The sequence below is a fragment of the Corvus brachyrhynchos genome, unplaced genomic scaffold (genome assembly GCF_000691975.1).
Source record: "Corvus brachyrhynchos isolate BGI_N302 unplaced genomic scaffold, ASM69197v1 scaffold544, whole genome shotgun sequence".
Taxonomy (NCBI): Eukaryota; Metazoa; Chordata; class Aves; order Passeriformes; family Corvidae; genus Corvus; species Corvus brachyrhynchos.
The window spans coordinates 2,707,578-2,724,252 of NW_008238325.1; the positions used below are offsets into that span (position 1 = coordinate 2,707,578).

At 46.4% G+C, this 16,675-nt stretch overlaps 1 protein-coding gene across 1 annotated transcript in view; it reads left to right on the plus strand.

Moving 5' to 3' along the window:
* PLCH1 (phospholipase C eta 1) overlaps window positions 1-16,675 on the plus strand; it is a gene marked incomplete at its 3' end in the record, with an annotated part of 46,598 nt that overhangs the window by 1,125 nt on the left and 28,798 nt on the right. The window lies entirely within an intron of this gene.

Genomic DNA, 16,675 nt, shown 5'->3' on the forward strand with positions numbered 1-16,675 from the left:
TGCCTGAAGCACCGAACCCTGCAGAGGAGCAGCAGCTGCAGCACAGCTGGGGACAGAGCTGCTCTGGGGATCGGTGCTGGTTGTGCTTTGGATGACACGGGCTCGGGGGCTCCAGCAGGTCTCATCTAATCAGACAGCTGGACCCCTGTCTGCTGAGGGAGTGACTTCCTAATGCTGTTCTGAGAGGCCCACATCTTGTATTCTCTATTCCCTTTGAGGTCAGTAATTAAAACCCATCACTTTAGGGCAGATTTATGGCACTATTAATAACAGCAGCACAGAATGGCTATGAATTGAAGATAGAAATACTCGTCTCATTCAAAGCAAAGGTAATTTTTTTCCCTAGAGGGCGTACATCTCCATTTCAGTGTGTTTGTTAGGACTGGAGAGGTTTGCAGCCCACTGTAAAACAAACTGTATCTGCATTTTTGTCACTGTGGTTATGTCACCATCGATGAAGTTAATGGCTCAGTGGGAGAATTAATCGTTTGTCAGTCTGTGAATCTTCCTAATGAAAGCCAATTCAGACAGAGCCCCATTTTTCCCTGTACTGCTTTTTTCCTTGCCCATGGGCACTTCTAGTTCTATTTGGGACACCAGAAGAATGTTAATAACTTTCTGTAAGTAAGTCTGACAGTGGTGTTGTCACATTAATTCATGTGTGTGCTGCATTTGGGACTTGTGTTAGAGGGAAAGTGCTGTCATCTCCAGGCACAACCATTCTGCTTCTCCAATGAAATGGATTCATTCCTGGGATTTATCAGGCCACTTGTGTGGTCCCACTGGTATTGGTGGGGTCATGTTCCTTCAGAGTTCCCTCTGACCTTGTGGAAGGGCTGTGTTCACCCAGGTGCCCCGAGCACTTGTGGCAGTGTTTTGTGAAATGCCTGTTAATCCCTGTTCTCCCCAGGCAGCTCCCTGCTCTCCTGCACCAGTGTGTAACTGGAGCAGCTACACAGATCTGTATTTGCAGCTCTGCTACTCCAGAATAGTGAAAGAAGAGTCTGGTCCATGCTCTGTGACCTGAGGTGGTATTTCATCATAGAGCAGCACCATGTCTTTACCCTGCTGATGGTGCAAAGGCTGGATAATGATCCATCAGCACAGAGTCCAGTAATCCATGACCAGCTATTGAGAGATGAGTCTGCAAAGTGATAATCATCTACAGCTCAAGGCATAATTAGCAGGAATCCTAGACCAGAAAGATTTCACGGTTTAGTTTTTTTATCTTTGATTCATGACCAGGTAAGATTAACTATTTTTCCCTGACAGAATCCATCAGGGCTTCCCATTTGTCTCCCTTAACCTAAACAAGACACTGCAGAGACAGTTCCTTTCCCTCTGAGTGTACTGAGGGGGCTGAAGTCCCTGTGGGACAGTGACAGAAGTGACAGTTCCCACAGCGTGGTGTGAGGATGTGTGCATGTTCCAGGAATTAGCGTGGTGTTCTGATGCTCCAGAGGAGCTGGGTTCCTCCAGGGCTGTGCTGATAATTCAGGCTGCTCCTATTATCCAAGTGCACCCTTTCACTGGGAGCAGTGGGACTGTTCAGTTGCCTCAGGGCTGTCTGGAATCGAACCTGTGAGCTGAAGGAACTGCTGCACCTCGGGTGCAAGCCAGGTGAAAGTATCCCACGGGGTCGGCTGGTGTTCTTAAAAAGCCTGGGAGTATCTTTAGAAGGACTGGAAGTGTCTGCAGAGGTGCACAAGAGGAATTTTGCTGCCCAGCTGTGCTCCTCTCTGGTGTTTGTTTCACACCCTTGTGGCACCTGCTTTGCTTTAAGCACCTGAGCAGATGATGTTTCATTTGTTCACCTCCTGCTGAGGAGTTCAAATGCAAGAACTCATGGACTGCATAAATAAAAATGCTGAAGTTCTGTGTTTATTGGGAGTGGTTTAATTGTTTTGTGTAAAAAAACCAAAAGCTGACCAAAAAACCACCAACAAAACCCCCCAAAAAAACCAAACCTCCCCCCAGAAAAGGAAAAAAGGCTGAGCTTGCACCAGAAACACCCCACTGAGCCTGCAGCCCTGTTGCAGTGTAGTGCCCCTGCAGCAGGAGGATGGCACCTGCCCCGTGGGATGCATTAGTGTGGGATGTCACATCCCTGGATGTGCTCAAGGCTGGAGGGGGCTTGGAGCACCCTGGGATAGCGGAGGGTGTCCCTGCCCATGACAGGGGTGGAAGATGAGTTTTAAGGTCCCTCCAACCCAAAGCACTCTGATTCTGTAATCAGGCAAAGGAAGGTGGAATTTTGAGTGTTCAGGAGTAAGATGAAGGTGGTGGTGCGTCAAGGCCCAGCCAAATGCAGTTCTGGGCAGCAGTGTTTGAGCAGGGGGAGCTCAGGAACAGAGAGAAGGGCTACAGAAATGGAGATGAGATTTGTTTAGCTTGGGAAATCAAAGACTGAGAAGGGATGTGACTGCTGGCTCTGAGTGCATTGCAAAGAGAAAGCTCAGGGAGGAAAAGGCTTATTTGAACTGAATGGGCAAGTTGGCACAAGAGCAAGTTGAAAGTTGTCCACGAGTGTATAAAACAGGCACAGGAAAAACTAAGGTACTTTGAGTGGGAGATTGACTAGTTTTGGAAAAACTGTTACAGCATTGTATTTGTGCTCTTGCTCTGAAGTTGTAAATGTGATTAGTAAGCAGTGTATTGACTAATGGGAAATAAGGCTTGGAACACTGTCTGTGGTCCCAATTCAATGCCTGTGTCCAGTGAACTTCAAATACAAACAGCAGTGCTCCCATTCCATTCAGGAGAATGATGCTGTACGTGGATCAGGCTGCTCTCTACCAGGTTCTAATGATGCTTTGAGACACTTGCATGTTGTTAGACAAGAAGTATTGATACACAGTTGTGGGGCTTTCCATGGGGCTCTGATGGGTTGTCTTTAAATAATGACTGACATTCATGTGTGTAATGAACTGGTGTGCATCCACATTGCCTAAGGCTTTCTCATCATTTTATAATTTTATTAGGAAAAGCTGCTAATGGCTGCATTTGCAGGATATTAAAATTATTATCTGTTTATGGCTCAAATTTTTGGTTACAGAAGTGGAGGTTGCTGCTGTGCCTTGTACTCTGGGGAGTCTTATCTGCCCAGAAGCAAAAATGTCAGTTTTCTTCATCAGCATCAGCAGTGAGATACAGCAGTGTGTGTGCACACAGAGAATAACAGCCCAGACACGGGGCTGCGGGTGAGCTGTTTTAGCAGTTTCTGCAGAACGGAGAAGACAAGCAATTAGAATGTTTGGAATAGCCTTGAGGATTTGATGAACCCACTTTCCTTTTTCTTCCTCTTGCAAGCAGTTCCAAAATACAAAGTACAGCATCCCTCTAGGCATGGAAGAAGAGATCTTTTTTTTATTTTTGAAGGGGTTTTAAGCTGTAAATGTGCATCATGTTTTGTTTGTTTGCTGGCAATAACAATGTAGGAATGGCTGTGAGCAAACATTCATCTGCTTTGCTACTAGATGGTCGGGGCTAAAAGTATAAAGGGAAAAAAAACCCCAAAGTGTATGGAGCAGCCCTTCCTGTGGCTCCCAGTGCTCCCAGTCAGCAAGGCAAGTACTTCCCCAGCCAAAACTGCATCTAGATAATTGCAGTTTTTATCGTTGCATGTGATAGTTTTATTTTTTCCATAAGAATTTTGGAATTCGTTCATGCTTGTGACCATCTGTGGGAATTAACTCCAAAACTTGTGGTGGTTGGTGTGAACCCTCAGGTTGGAGGGAAGCAGGAATTCAGGCTGTCACAGATGGAGCAGGTTGTGTTGCTCCATTGCTCCACCTTGGAAAGGGAATTGCCTGGAAGGTGTGAGTGGGGGCTGAGCCTGACAGGACACAGGTTCTTAAGTCATGTTGGGCACATCCTGGTGGCTCTGGCTGTCCAACATCCTGCTGAGGAAACCACGGAGAACCTTTCCTTGCTTCAGTGACCTTGGACTTTTGTGCCGTGAGGACATAAAATGCTTTCTGTTGTCCTTTTTATGCAGTCAAATGGTCTATTTTGGTTATTGGAGCACAAGAGTTTTGGGGGAGCAGTCCTAGAGCTTTGCCAAATTGCACAAATCCTTCAGGCCTGATGTTTGCTGATGGGCAGTGCTTTATAATTAGCTCTGCTGAAGCCTCGTGCAAGGCTTGGGGGCACAGCTACAGATGCCAGATGTGGGCTGCAGGATTCAGCCTTTTATCTCCAGAGTAGCTTCAGCTGGAGTTTCATAATGATGCTGGGAAAGCAGAATGAGTTAGTAGTGCAGGAATTTGTGTTTTGGATCATATTCTGATTTACGTGGTGAAATATCCACAATTCATTCCTTCAGACAAACAGATGTAAATGAAAATGTGTTTGCAAGGAGAGCATTAAGGAATTAATGTACTAAAGTCCACTTAGGTTAAAGAAGGGCCTAAAATGCCTGAAAAAACTCTCTCTGTTTTGTTCAAGAACTGTCTGGATCTGTTCATGAAAGGAGTCTCATGTGGGATCTGTCTCCAGACAATGGTTGAGTTCTAATGCCTAGTATTTTTCCTCTTCCATTTTTGTGTTTCTCAGCTTTCCATAGAACCATGTCTTCATTAATGATAAATGAGTTGATAAAAGCTTAAATCTGATACAAATGATAAGTTTTCCATGCAGCTGATACAAAGTTTTATTCATTGCTGACTGGCTTTTCACAAGGAGGTTGTCTTACAGTATAGGTCTAGGATTACACTTGGATGATGATTATGAAGATGTTGTTATCTCCTTATTTCATTATCTATTCCCTGTAAGAGGTGTTAGTTCTCTAATCAGCTTTTCTTGCTATTTAGCAGAATTAGCTTTGTACTGGTTTTCAGCTATTTTGACAGTGATAAAGGAAAAACCCAATGAGCTAGAAAATGAACCTGCCTCTGATGCTGTAATTTCCAAACTGTTAGTTAAATCATATTCTCATTTATTGGAAAATGGATGTTTTGCAGTAGAACTTGCAGGGTTGTGTCTCTCTCCAGTAATCTGAGCCTTGTGAGGTGTGGGCAGAAAACCTAAGTAGGAAAAACAGGAGTGGAGGTGAGGCTGTTACCTTTCCTGCCAAACCTTAGCTTGGGACTCTGCAATACCCATGGGACAGCAGTGGTGGTTGAAAAGATCTTGACTTATGGTGATCATCGATGGCAGTCAACTACAGGTAAAGGAAAATGAATTTTTTGTTCAGAAAGCTTGTTTGTCACCTGTTACCTCTGAGACTGTTAGAAGGGTGTGTGCTGTGGCTCTGCAGAGCATTCCCAGCAGGAGCCTGTGACCCCTGGGAGCCAGGAAAAGCCAAGCAAACCAATAGGGTTTGGGATTAGATGCAAAACCTGGCTTGGCACTGAGGAGTTGTCATGGGGATTGATTTTATTATTTTTTTTAAGTTGAATAAACCTACAGATATACCATTTGGCACATGTCATCTGAATTACATAAAGTCTTCATTTGTCTGCTGTCATGTTCTTCTATATAACATGCTTGAATTTCTAAAGGCATGTAGCCTTTAGGTATGTCTGGTTTTAAAATGAAGTCTATTTTGAAGACAAAATAATGAAAAATATTTTGGTGATTGTGTAAGGTTTCTTACAGAGCAGCTGTGGTGTTGAAGGTGCTTGTGTATAGCTTGTCTTATAATTAACAGAATGGTAGGAGTGTGAGTAATTTGCATTTAACACATTATCAGGTGCAATCTGATATAACAATAATTAAACTATACAGCAGTGACAGTTTATTTTTTGTTGTTGAATTGCAGCTATAGCACATCAGGTCATTTCAATGTACACACATTGGTAACTGTCTAGAGGCTTCAGCGAGGTGATTTCAGCCATGAATGTGGTGAGCTGAGGTGGGAACCAGAGCTGGGGTAACGCCGTGGCCGCGTTCACTTCTCAGAGTGGGACTTGTGCCACCTCCTGCCATCCCAGCCTGAGAGTGCCATTAGAACCACAGCTGGGAGCAGCCAAGAGATCCTGCCCTGGGTCTGGGGCCTTGTTTCACATTCCAGGGTGCTGGACATAGGCCATGGATACCCTGCTGAGCTCTGTTGTGGGGGCCGTGGGAAGGTTATGTTAGCAACAGCTAAGCAATAATGATTTCTCAGGAAGTAGAACATGTCAGCTCCTCTTGGATTTTGTCTCTCATCCCACTGGGCACAGACCCAGGGCAAAGGCATAGGGATTTTCCCCTCCCGCTCGCAGAACCCCTGGCTGCAGATGTGGGGGGTTACTCTGGACTGGGGCTGGATTTCCCCTCCTGCATCCAGCCTGCGTCACTCTGCCGCTCCTTAGCTGGAGTGTGGTAATCCCTGCCCGCCCAGCCGCCCCGCTGCTGCCCGTGGGATTTCCCTGCGCTTCCCGAGGCCGAGCAGCGCTTCCCGGAGCCCGGAGCGCCTGCGGTGCCCGGAGCGCTCCCGTGCCCGGAGCGCCTGCGGCCCCGAGCGCCGTGCGGGGACACGGGAGCAGCGCCGCTCCGCAGCTGCTGCACGAGCAGATGCTGCCGGCTCCCTCCCAGCCTGCGCTCCTCGGGCGTGAGCGAAGTTATCTGCTCTCGCCTCTGCATCTGTGCTATGGCTCACTGAGGTTTCCTCGCTCATCCTGAGGAGCAGCGCTCGGCTGTACTTCCAAGGATTGCTTTCCAAATGTGTTGGCTCTGAAGACATGAAGATGAAACGGAGCCTTTCCTGAAGGGAGAATTTCCATTCTGCTTGCCAATAATGCACGAGTTACAAATTTAATGGCAGACCTGGAAGTATATAAAAATTTAAGTCCAGAAAAAGGTAAGGATGTTTGAGTTTGGAGTTGCCATAGGACGAGCTCATAACATTTCTGGAAATGCTTATAGAAAAATCAGGTAACTTAACCCTTGTGATTGGTAAGTTGTATACAGTGTTTGTGTGGACATTGTTGGTATAACAAATGTGTATCTATTCCTGAATGTTTAACAAGAAAACCTGGTGGGTTTGTATTGACTTGAAAGCACATTTCTCCATGAAAACATGTATCTCGTATTTGAGATACTGCTCTTATGATGAGGAAAAACTGCACTTCTGTGTTAGCTTAAATTACTACAAATGCGTTTGCCTTGAATAAAAACATTCTTGACCTTTTCATCTGTTGGGAATTTTGCTGTGGCTTTCAGTGGAGAAGAGCTTGTTGATTTTTTTTCTAGTAGCACTTATAAATAGTATAACACATTTGCAAGTGATGTGTAAAATTTGACTGAAAGCATTGGATGAAAGATGCCTTTTCAAGAATTGCAGGAGATGGTACAAGAAAGGAAGACATCTTGAATAACTTTCTTCAGTATCTTGTAGTTTATAATGTCCAATTTTGTTCAGTTTAAGTCAGTGCTGAATGGAAAGTGGCAATTAGCTTAAGCCTCTAAGTGGATAGAGAGTAAATGCTGTAGTGAGAAGGAGAAATCATGGTAGATTAAAGTTAATTTTTGTATTTTGCTCATCGTTAGGGATGTTGGATTATGTTCTTTTAAAGAAAACACATAGAAAATACATTTAGCAAAAAGCTTTTTGCCAGAATTAGGTAGTTCAGAAGACATTTTTGTGACAAGATTATATGTAATTTAAAATCAAACAAACTAATCTAAAATAAAGCCACCAAAAGTCACGGATCATACTTTGAAATATCATCTTGCCCATTATAAGATGCTAAAAAAATTTCAGGGCAGTGTTGGTGGGACAAAAAAATGCTCTTTTTTCTTTGTATCTGTCATGGTTGATTTTACTGGATATTTTTTATCTGGAGAAAGTTACTGGGAATAGACAGAGCTATTGTACAAGAAACAGCCTATTTTGGGCAAAAGTGAGTTATTTGTGGATGCCCTGCAGGGAGGGCTGCCTGTGCTGGAGCTGCTGAGCTGCAGTGCCAAACACTCACAGGTGTTGGGTACCCAGAGCTCTCCATGGAGCTTTGGTGGCCATGGTTAAAGGAGGGCAGGTGTTACTCCATCTGCCTTCCGAGGTGGAGGAGGTAATGGATATGGCCCCATTTAATAATTCACAGCAGCCAGCTCTCCTGGAGGGCTTGGGAACAGGCCTGCAAGGAAAGCATCAGGTTCAAGTTCTGAATCTTGTGGCAGTGTATGTGTAGATAAGCACATTCCACACCGGAGAACTCGGCTGAGGGTAGAATTCTGCTAGAGGTTATTCTGCAGTCCCTTCCTTACCCAGATGTAATAGCAAGGCCAAATTCCAGTTGGCCATCCTTGGTTGTGGCAGTGCCATCTCTGTGTGGGGAGGCCAGTGAGGGCTGCAGAGCAGTGAGTGGGTGTCCTGGGGTGTCTCTGGCACCGAGGTTTGGCCGCTCGGAGGTGGGGTCGTGGCCGGGCTCCGAGGTGACCCATCGCGGGCGCAGCCCTCGCGGTGGCTCTGTACCACCAGGAGTGTGTTCCCATACTGGATGGTGGAAGCAGGCAGGGTGAGTGAGCCCCGTTTTCCAGGCTGGCTGGGACACCAATCACCCTGCATGGCTGGTGTGCCAAAGGGTGCCCGTGGGATAACCCTGGAGAAAGGGATACCCGACCCCGATGAGCGCCCGCGGGAAGCAGCAGCTCCAGCAGCTCAGCCGTAACTTCCTGGGTGGCTCTGGCCACTGCGAGTGGGAAACGCTGGAGCTGGGAGTGGGATCAGCACTGGGACATGGGGCACACACCTCCCTTGGGGCTGGGCCTTTGGCTGTGGGTCGTGGTGCTTGGTTTTCTCAGAACACCAGGGATGCAGCTGGCACGGCCGGGCTGAGGAACAGCCGTCAGCTCCGTCAGGGCTCGTTCCCTCACCCAGGGACCACAGCAGTGGCTTTTTTTTTGCCCTTATTGGTGCTGCTTTGGGACTCCTGTGCCTGCAGCTGTCCAAGCACCTGTAAAACAGGCACTGAGTGTAGACTCTGGAATACTGATATGTAAAGGAATTAGCCTGGAACAGCAGACTGGTCTGAGTGGATATGGAAGGCATCCATCTCCTTCTGGGAAGAACTCTGGGTCATCCACAGGGTTCATTCCAATAACAGCTTAAATCTGTCTCGGCAATAAATGCACTCACAGTAAGTTAGCACGTGCACATGGCAGCTTTGTCAGGTTGAAAGCCTCGAGGTGGTTTGGCGTGTCCTGAAGAGGCTGCCCAGTGTTGCCCTGAGTGCCACCTGACTGGAGTGTCAAGGTGGGACACCACAAAGTGTCCCTGCCATGGCCCTGCTGCGGGTTCCGAGGGTGCTGGAGCTGGATGCTGATGGCTCCAGGGGCAGTATCTGATCAGATCTGCACAGGATGTGGCTGGCCAGGTAATAACGAGGTTATGTGCTTGCTAACTACTTAGTGTTCGTGGTTTTTGGTGCTTATGAATGAAATCTACTCTTTTTTCAATAAATCTACAGAACACTGCCATGGTGTGAGGGGGAAATGTTGTTGCTGTTTGCTGAAGAACTGTTGTCTTTCCAAAACTCTGGGGCATAGATTAGAACTGTTGAGGTAACTCCTTCAGTGCTTTGCTGGAGACTGAGCTGGCCCAGTCCGTGTTGGGGTCAGCGCTGGCACTGTGGTGGCACACAGCAGCTTGGGGACACTAGGGGCTGGTGACCAGAATGTGCTGGAAGAAACCTTCCCAGCTCTGTCCAGCACTGAGCTTGCTGCAGGAGGTGTGTGTGCTGGCTTTTTCTCTTTCCTCAGAAGCTCGTGCCTCGGAGGAGCATGTGCTGCTCCGTGTGCTCCTTGCATGACTGAACTGGGAGTTGTGAGGAGCCCCAAGCTGGCTTTTCCCTGGGAGTGCCAGCAAACCCGGCTGTGGGGCAGGGAGCTCGAGCCTGTGCTGTGGCAGGTTATTGATACCAGCACAGCAGAGAATGGGCTCAGAGGTGTTCCCATGTTACCAATAGAAACATTGATCAGCCTGAAACTCAGATGCACAAAACAGCATCATTTTCAGTAATAAGATCACTTTGGTGTTTGAGACTGTCAGTTCATTGTTTGCCCACAGATGACTCACTGTCGGTGACTTGCACCGAGGTAATTTAAAATAGAATAGATAAACGTGTTTCTTTAGAAAACGACTATTTCTGAGGAGTGTGAATAAATTAGTTCATATCATCTGTTGCACTGCAGTCTCCATTCATTGCTTTTAAAGGTTAATTAACTTCACCTTCCATTCTACTCTGCTTTTTTCCCCTTCTTCCTACTCTCTAGCCCAGCCCCAGGTGTGGCTTTGTTTGGTAGCCTGCAGGGAAGCAGTGCTCCCTCCAGCCTGGCTCCAGGCCCTGGGGACTGGATCCCTCTTCCAGCTGTTCCTGTGCCCTGTCGATCGCTCCCCTCTGAAGGTCGTGGTGCTGGACAGGGGCTGAGGCTGCTGTCACACACGGCTGTTTGCTGATAAATGTGCAGACATCACAATTGACTGCTTGCACCGAGGCTGGGACAGTTCATCCTCTGCATGTCTCTGTGTGGGCACAGGAGCAAGCTTTAGGAAGGGTCTTCTGGTGGGGGTGGTTTTTGCCTATCTTTTGTTAAATTGGTGAAGTGGGAGGTGTGACATATAAAGGGGGGTGTGGTGAATGAGGGGGTCTTGCCCTAGCTCAGTATATTGTGGTGGGAATTGTATTTGCTGTATCATACAACACAGGCAGGCTGAGAACAAGGTCTGGTGCACAGCTTTATGATCCTTATTTATGTACTTACTGATTGTTTTAGAGGGCAGTATGGGATTCTGGCAGAGAAGGAGCTCGTGGCTTACTGTTCTCCACCTCTGCATCCAGAGGCATGGCTCCTGGGATGCCTTTCAGACTGCTCTGCCAGTTGTGAGGCCTCAAAGGAGGAACCCCTGTCTTGGCACTGCAGAGGTGACTCAGCTGCAGCGAGGAGGGATTGCCCTCCCGAGCAGAGCTTGCCTGGCTGGGGGAGCCCCCGGGGTTTCCTACGGGGACATGGACACAGACCCTCGGGATGGTGCCTGGTGCTCCATGTCATGGTCACACAGGGGGAGGGTGCTGCTTGTCCTGAAAGCCACCCCGATCTGGCACAGTGACACTACACACCTGTGTGCTCATCTTCCCCTTGGCAGGGGCAGTGGAAACTCTCCTCCTCCTTCTCTTCCACCTCCTGCTTTTTCCACATGCTCTGTAGTGTCATAATCAACTGCTGTGCCCCCCCCTGCTGAGGGATCCTCGAGAAAGAAAGAGGATTAGGATGTGCAAACTTAACTGTGTTTGCTTAATAAATCTGTGTTCCTTGTTCACCCCATTGATGTGACAATGTGCTTTGGCAGTTTGCCATGTCTGTGCTTAAATGATTGTGCTGTTCAGTGTTGACAAAGGACTAATTCCACCGTCCTAATGGAAAACTCACAGTCCTCAGCGATGCTGTGTTGCAGTGGCACCAGGGCTCTCACTGGTGAGCAGCTCTGGACAGCTCTGGTGGAGTTGTTTCTGAAGAAAGGATGAAACCTGGGCTAATTGCTTGAAGATAGTGGAACTTTGCTGAGCTGGCAGAAGGAGGGGTCCTTGGGCAGGGGTGGAAAACATGCATTATTTATGGTCTCCAACAGGGGAGCACAGCCCCTGTAAAAGGGGCACTGTCCTGGCAGGACATTTCTGCATTGCACAGTGCTCTGTGAAGCCTCAATGAGGGAACAAAGCTTGTGATTAAGGATCATTCAGGCTCTTTTGGGATTATACTGTAGTGCCAAGTTTTTGTTTGGATGTTTCTGGTTCCTTTCTGATCTGTAAAAGCAAAAGAGGAGGGGGCCTCAGTCTGGGAGGGGACTCTGGATTCTCCCATGGCAAGAATAACTAAAGGTTGTCAAGGATCAGCTTGAGGAGGCGAAGAGCAGAAACCTTTCACTTGTAATGAGAAAATAAGATGAGTTATTGGTCATCCTGGAAGCATTGACCTGCAATGTCAATAGGGGAGGCTGAAAGAGCAGTTCTGTGAAATATGTGTTACTCAGATGTGACTTCTACGAGCTGCTGCTCCCAAGTTTCTGGTTTTGTTTTGGAATTTTTGAAAGAAAAAAAGATGCCACCAGACAGTTACCAGATCTACAAAAAGCTGAAACGTGCTGATAGGTTTTGGTTGTGCTTAGGGTTGTTTCTCCGTTCTGGGTAGTGTATGGTTTTGTTCTTAAGCGTCACCCCTTTTTTGTTTGCGTATTATTTAGTGACTTTACAAGCATGAGCTACTTCCCAGAGTTAGGGATTTCCTTTGCTTAGACACCATTCACAGCTGTTTCGAGTAGTCTCAGCTTGTGTTTGTTTCCTTGTTTTGATGCTCTGCATCTCCAGGGCTGAGATGAATTGCCCATGCCCTTTTCAGCCTCTGGTGTCTCTGCTGGTGCTGTGTGACTTCCTCGAGGGTTTCTTGAGATTTGCAGAAGTGTGAGAGATTGTCTATCTCATGTCCATGGACTTCCCAGAGATTACCATTAAATCCACTGTAAGAAGCTTAATGTGAAATTCCATGAGGCTGGAGGAGCTGCTGCAAAGCAAATTAAAATCTGGCATAAAATAGGAGTTGTGGCTGTTTAAACCAACCCTGCCTGGGGCCGTGGATTGCCCCAGACCTGCATCTGCCCTCTCTGCCCCTGGGCTTTTTGGCTGTTATGTAACACCCCAACAATCAGCAACCTGATGACATCAGTGGTGTGCTGGATATTAGTGCTGTTCTCTGGGATTTAGATAAAATGTGCTCTCTGGGGGTGGACCTTGGGAGAAAATGGCTTTAAATGGCATTACTGGAAGGGCAAACTTAGTGCTCAGGATGAGTAAATGATGCAGAACTGGGAGGTGAGAGCAGCTGAGAGCGTTGTGGGGTTCTGGGGTTTGCTTTGAGGTTTGGTTGGATCCAGACTATCTTCACTACGGGGATTGGGACAGTTCAGTTGTGTGCTGGTCTCTGTGCAGGGGTGGAGGCTTGTTTGGAAAGGACCTTTCAGATCACGAAGTCCAACCATCAGCCCAGCACCACAACAGTGTTCACCACTAAACTTTCTCCTCAAGGGGCACATCCACATGGTTTTCAAACATTTCCAGGGACAGAGACCCCACCACTGCCCTAGGCAGCTGTGCCAGGGCTTGACAACCCTTCACAAAATATGTAGTAAACCCCAAAATACTGCATGCAGGGCAGAAGAGCTGCTGCTGCAGTTATAAAAGTAACTCCTGTATTTTATGGGTTCCTTTTATCTCTTCAAGCTTAATGTTGGCTTAATGCAGTTGATGCCCATCGTTTAGAAACCCAGTTTATATCCTCTTTCATAATTATAGTTCTCAGTGTTTGGTAATGCTCTTTATACCTTTTTTAATCTTTTTGTTTTGTCAGATGGCTGTAACAGTAAGTCCATAAAAGCAAGACGAGACCAGACCTTTTGTCATTTGGTTGCGCTTTGAAATATTAATTTCTTAACATGCAGTAGTATAACAGGAAAGCAAAAGAACTGTTTGTGGACAGCAATAAGAAATTTGTTTCGATCTTTGATTTTAAAGAAAAATGATCTGTCTCATAAGAGTGGTGTAACCTTAATGCTCAGTTACAGGACACTGTTCCTAAAACTATTAAATATATTCACATTGAGCTGTATTTGGTTTGTTAAGGGCTAATTCTATTAATTTACTAAGGGTTTGCTGTGCACACCTGAACTGTTTGCATGTAGCACGTCACACACTCTGCCCCTTGCAAAAATAGCTTTTACTGGCTGTCCTCAAGTGAGGAATGAATAACTAATAAATAAAATAATAATAATTGCTTAAAGCCTGATGTACCTGCTCTGGCAGCTTTGTTGTGCTGCCTCTCAGAGGCTGATGGAGATGGGGGTGAGATGGTGCTCAGGGGGAGCTGATGCCCCTGTGGAGTAAACTTAGGAGAAGCATCAGATTTATTTAGCTGAGACTTTGCCCCTGCATCTGCCTTAGTGCAGAGGAGCCACAGAATGAAGTGTGTGCAGGGACCTCTGGAGCTTTTATGTGTTCAAACAGTTAACATCTCTTTGCAAGAAAGGGTTCTTTGAATGCAGTGCTGGAAAAAAGAGAATGTTTTTTCAGTGAAATTTTGCTGAAACTCACTAAAAAAGGAAATAAGTTCACCCAAAACCTGCGTTCCATCAAGATTTTGCTGTAGACTCTCGGCAATAGAGTTGCTGCTAATGCTTAGGTAACAGTGTTTTCTTGAATAACTGAACCCTAAAATACAGCAGCAAAAAATGGCCAGGATATTTATTTAACTTTGGAGAACATGTTTTATGGGAGGGGGTGTTTGCTTCACTGCTGGGATGTGCCCTGTGTAGCAAAATGCTCTTCTGTTTGTCTGAAAATGCTGCTCAGTGTAATGTCTTAATTCTCTAAATGATTTCCTTCCGGTATCAACTGTAGGGTCCTGCACAACCTGAAGTCTTTGTGGTGAGGCACAAGAGCAGGCAGATGTGTCCTCATCACTGTGACTGCTGGGAATTGAATCAAATCGGAGGAATTCCCAGCTCCTCGGGATCGAGGGAATGGCCGTGGCTCGGGAGCGGCGCCGGGAGGTTTTGCAGGGATTCTGGCGGGGCTGATGCTGGGCCATTCCCTGGTCATTAAACCCGAAGGCACAGGGCTGGATTAGAGGCGAGGGGATGGAGGGTAGCACGGGCTGATTTGGGGGATTAGCGCTTCTGGAGCGGCCAGAGCTGTGGCTCAGAGTGCCCGGCAGCAGCCGGCTCAGTCAGCGGCCAGAGCGGCGTGGGCAGCAGGACCAACAGCATCTGCCCGGCATCCCGCACCTCAGGAACATCCCACTGCCCAGGGCTCCATGGCTCTCCTGCTGGCTTCCGAGGTCTACCACGTGCTGGGCAGCGTGGCCACTCCAGAGAAGGTCGAGCTGGCACAGATGGGTTTGTATCTGGTTTACCCTTGGCTACAGAGCAGTTCCTCCCCAGAGGAGAGGTTTGTGCTGTTAGGAGTGATTCTCATGGCTGAACTAAGGATTAAAAGGTGCTATTTGAATTCAGGTCTGTATTGCTTTAAAGGGTTATTTTGGGAGGAAAAAAAGTAGACTGGTCTTTCATTATTAAATCCCATTAAACTCTAGGCTGTCTGTTGGGATGATTTTAGTCTGTCAAGTTTGCATAACTCTGGAAACAGAAGTGACTGTAGTATTCAGGGTTTTTAAATTTTAAATTAAAGCTTTAAATATCATAGAATCATAGAATGGTTTGGGTTGGAAGGGACCTTGAAGACCACCCAGTTCCAACCCCCTGCGGTGGGCAGGGACACCTTCCTTATACATTGCATAGACATAATTTTTAATTTAATCTTCCAGATTAATTTTCTTTGATTTTATAACATAAACTACATCATGTTCTAGTTTAACCTAATTAATTTTCAGACTTTGGGCAAAAAATGCACAGCTAGTCCTTGTATTAAAAAAAAATCTTTTAATGGGAAACATGTCTTGCTTCCTCAAATTTTAATCTATGTCTGCATTGAGAAGCTGCTTCATTTACTTTGTATTCCTGATTTATCTACAGGATTAGATGTTTTTCTGGAACCAGCTTCCCTATTCCTTAGTGAAATCCTTCCTGAACTGCTCTTCTGGAGCTTTATTCTGCCCTGCACAATACCTTCCCTGATTCAGATGCTAATGTGTGGTGTCTGGCAAGGGACTGGCATTAGCATACTGAGAATAGATTCGAAAAAGACCTTTTTTATTTGCGTGCTTATATTTTATAAATAGCCTGAAGGGGAGGATGGGGTGTTTTGTAAATGGTTTGCAGAGCTGAAATCCAGTCGGCCCATGATTGCTGTGGCATTTCCATTACCCCAGTCCCTTCTTGAACGTGGAGTCCTTGTTATTAACACCTACACAGCCGGAATGATGCCAAAAAATTACATGTTACTATTCTTTAAATGTTTGAATTCCCACGGTATTTCCTTGGAATTGGGAAAGCACAAGCAGCAAAGATGGTGCTTCCTGGGGCACTGGACCTACTGCAGGTGGGGTTTGGGAAGTGGAGGCTGTTGAGCTATTGGGCAGGAACTGGGTTTCTTCCACTCTGTGAAAGAAAGTGTTTTAAAATCTATTCCCTACAACTGAATTCTGCCTGAAGCGTGAATGTGACTGCACCTATAACAATTACAAATGTGATGTAGAAATGTTTACGCAGTTGAAATGGTGAAGAAGGAACTGGATTGCTTTTTATGTTTCTTATTTTCCCCCACGGTTTTGTTGGCTGCAGTTACGTGACTGTGGCCCATTCTCTGCTTTTCTTATATTGAATAAATGCAGTCTTCTCCCTTCTGCCTTTTGCTGGCTGTCCTCATCTTAGTGAAACCAGGCTGGGATTTTTTCTCTGCCAACTGAGCTGATGCTAATAGAGAGACTTATGTGAGAATTAGTTCTTTTTGTAAGACTTTCACCAGTAACTGCTAACCTTAAGTGCAAAGAAGCAGATTTTCTGTGTTGAGTAGCTTGTTGCTAAACCTCTTAGTGAGCTAAAGCCCTGCTGGAAGTGATCTCTTTGTTAGTGAAATCAAAAGGTGCTGGTGGTGTGTGTGCCAGGCTGATGGAGCAGGGCACGTTTGTGTATCCACAGACACAGGGAGGACCTCATTTCTGTGCTGGGACAAGCCGTGTTTGTTTTGGTAGGGACCCAAGGCAAACCTGACCTAAACTCATTTCCACAGGGAAAGGCTGGGTCTGC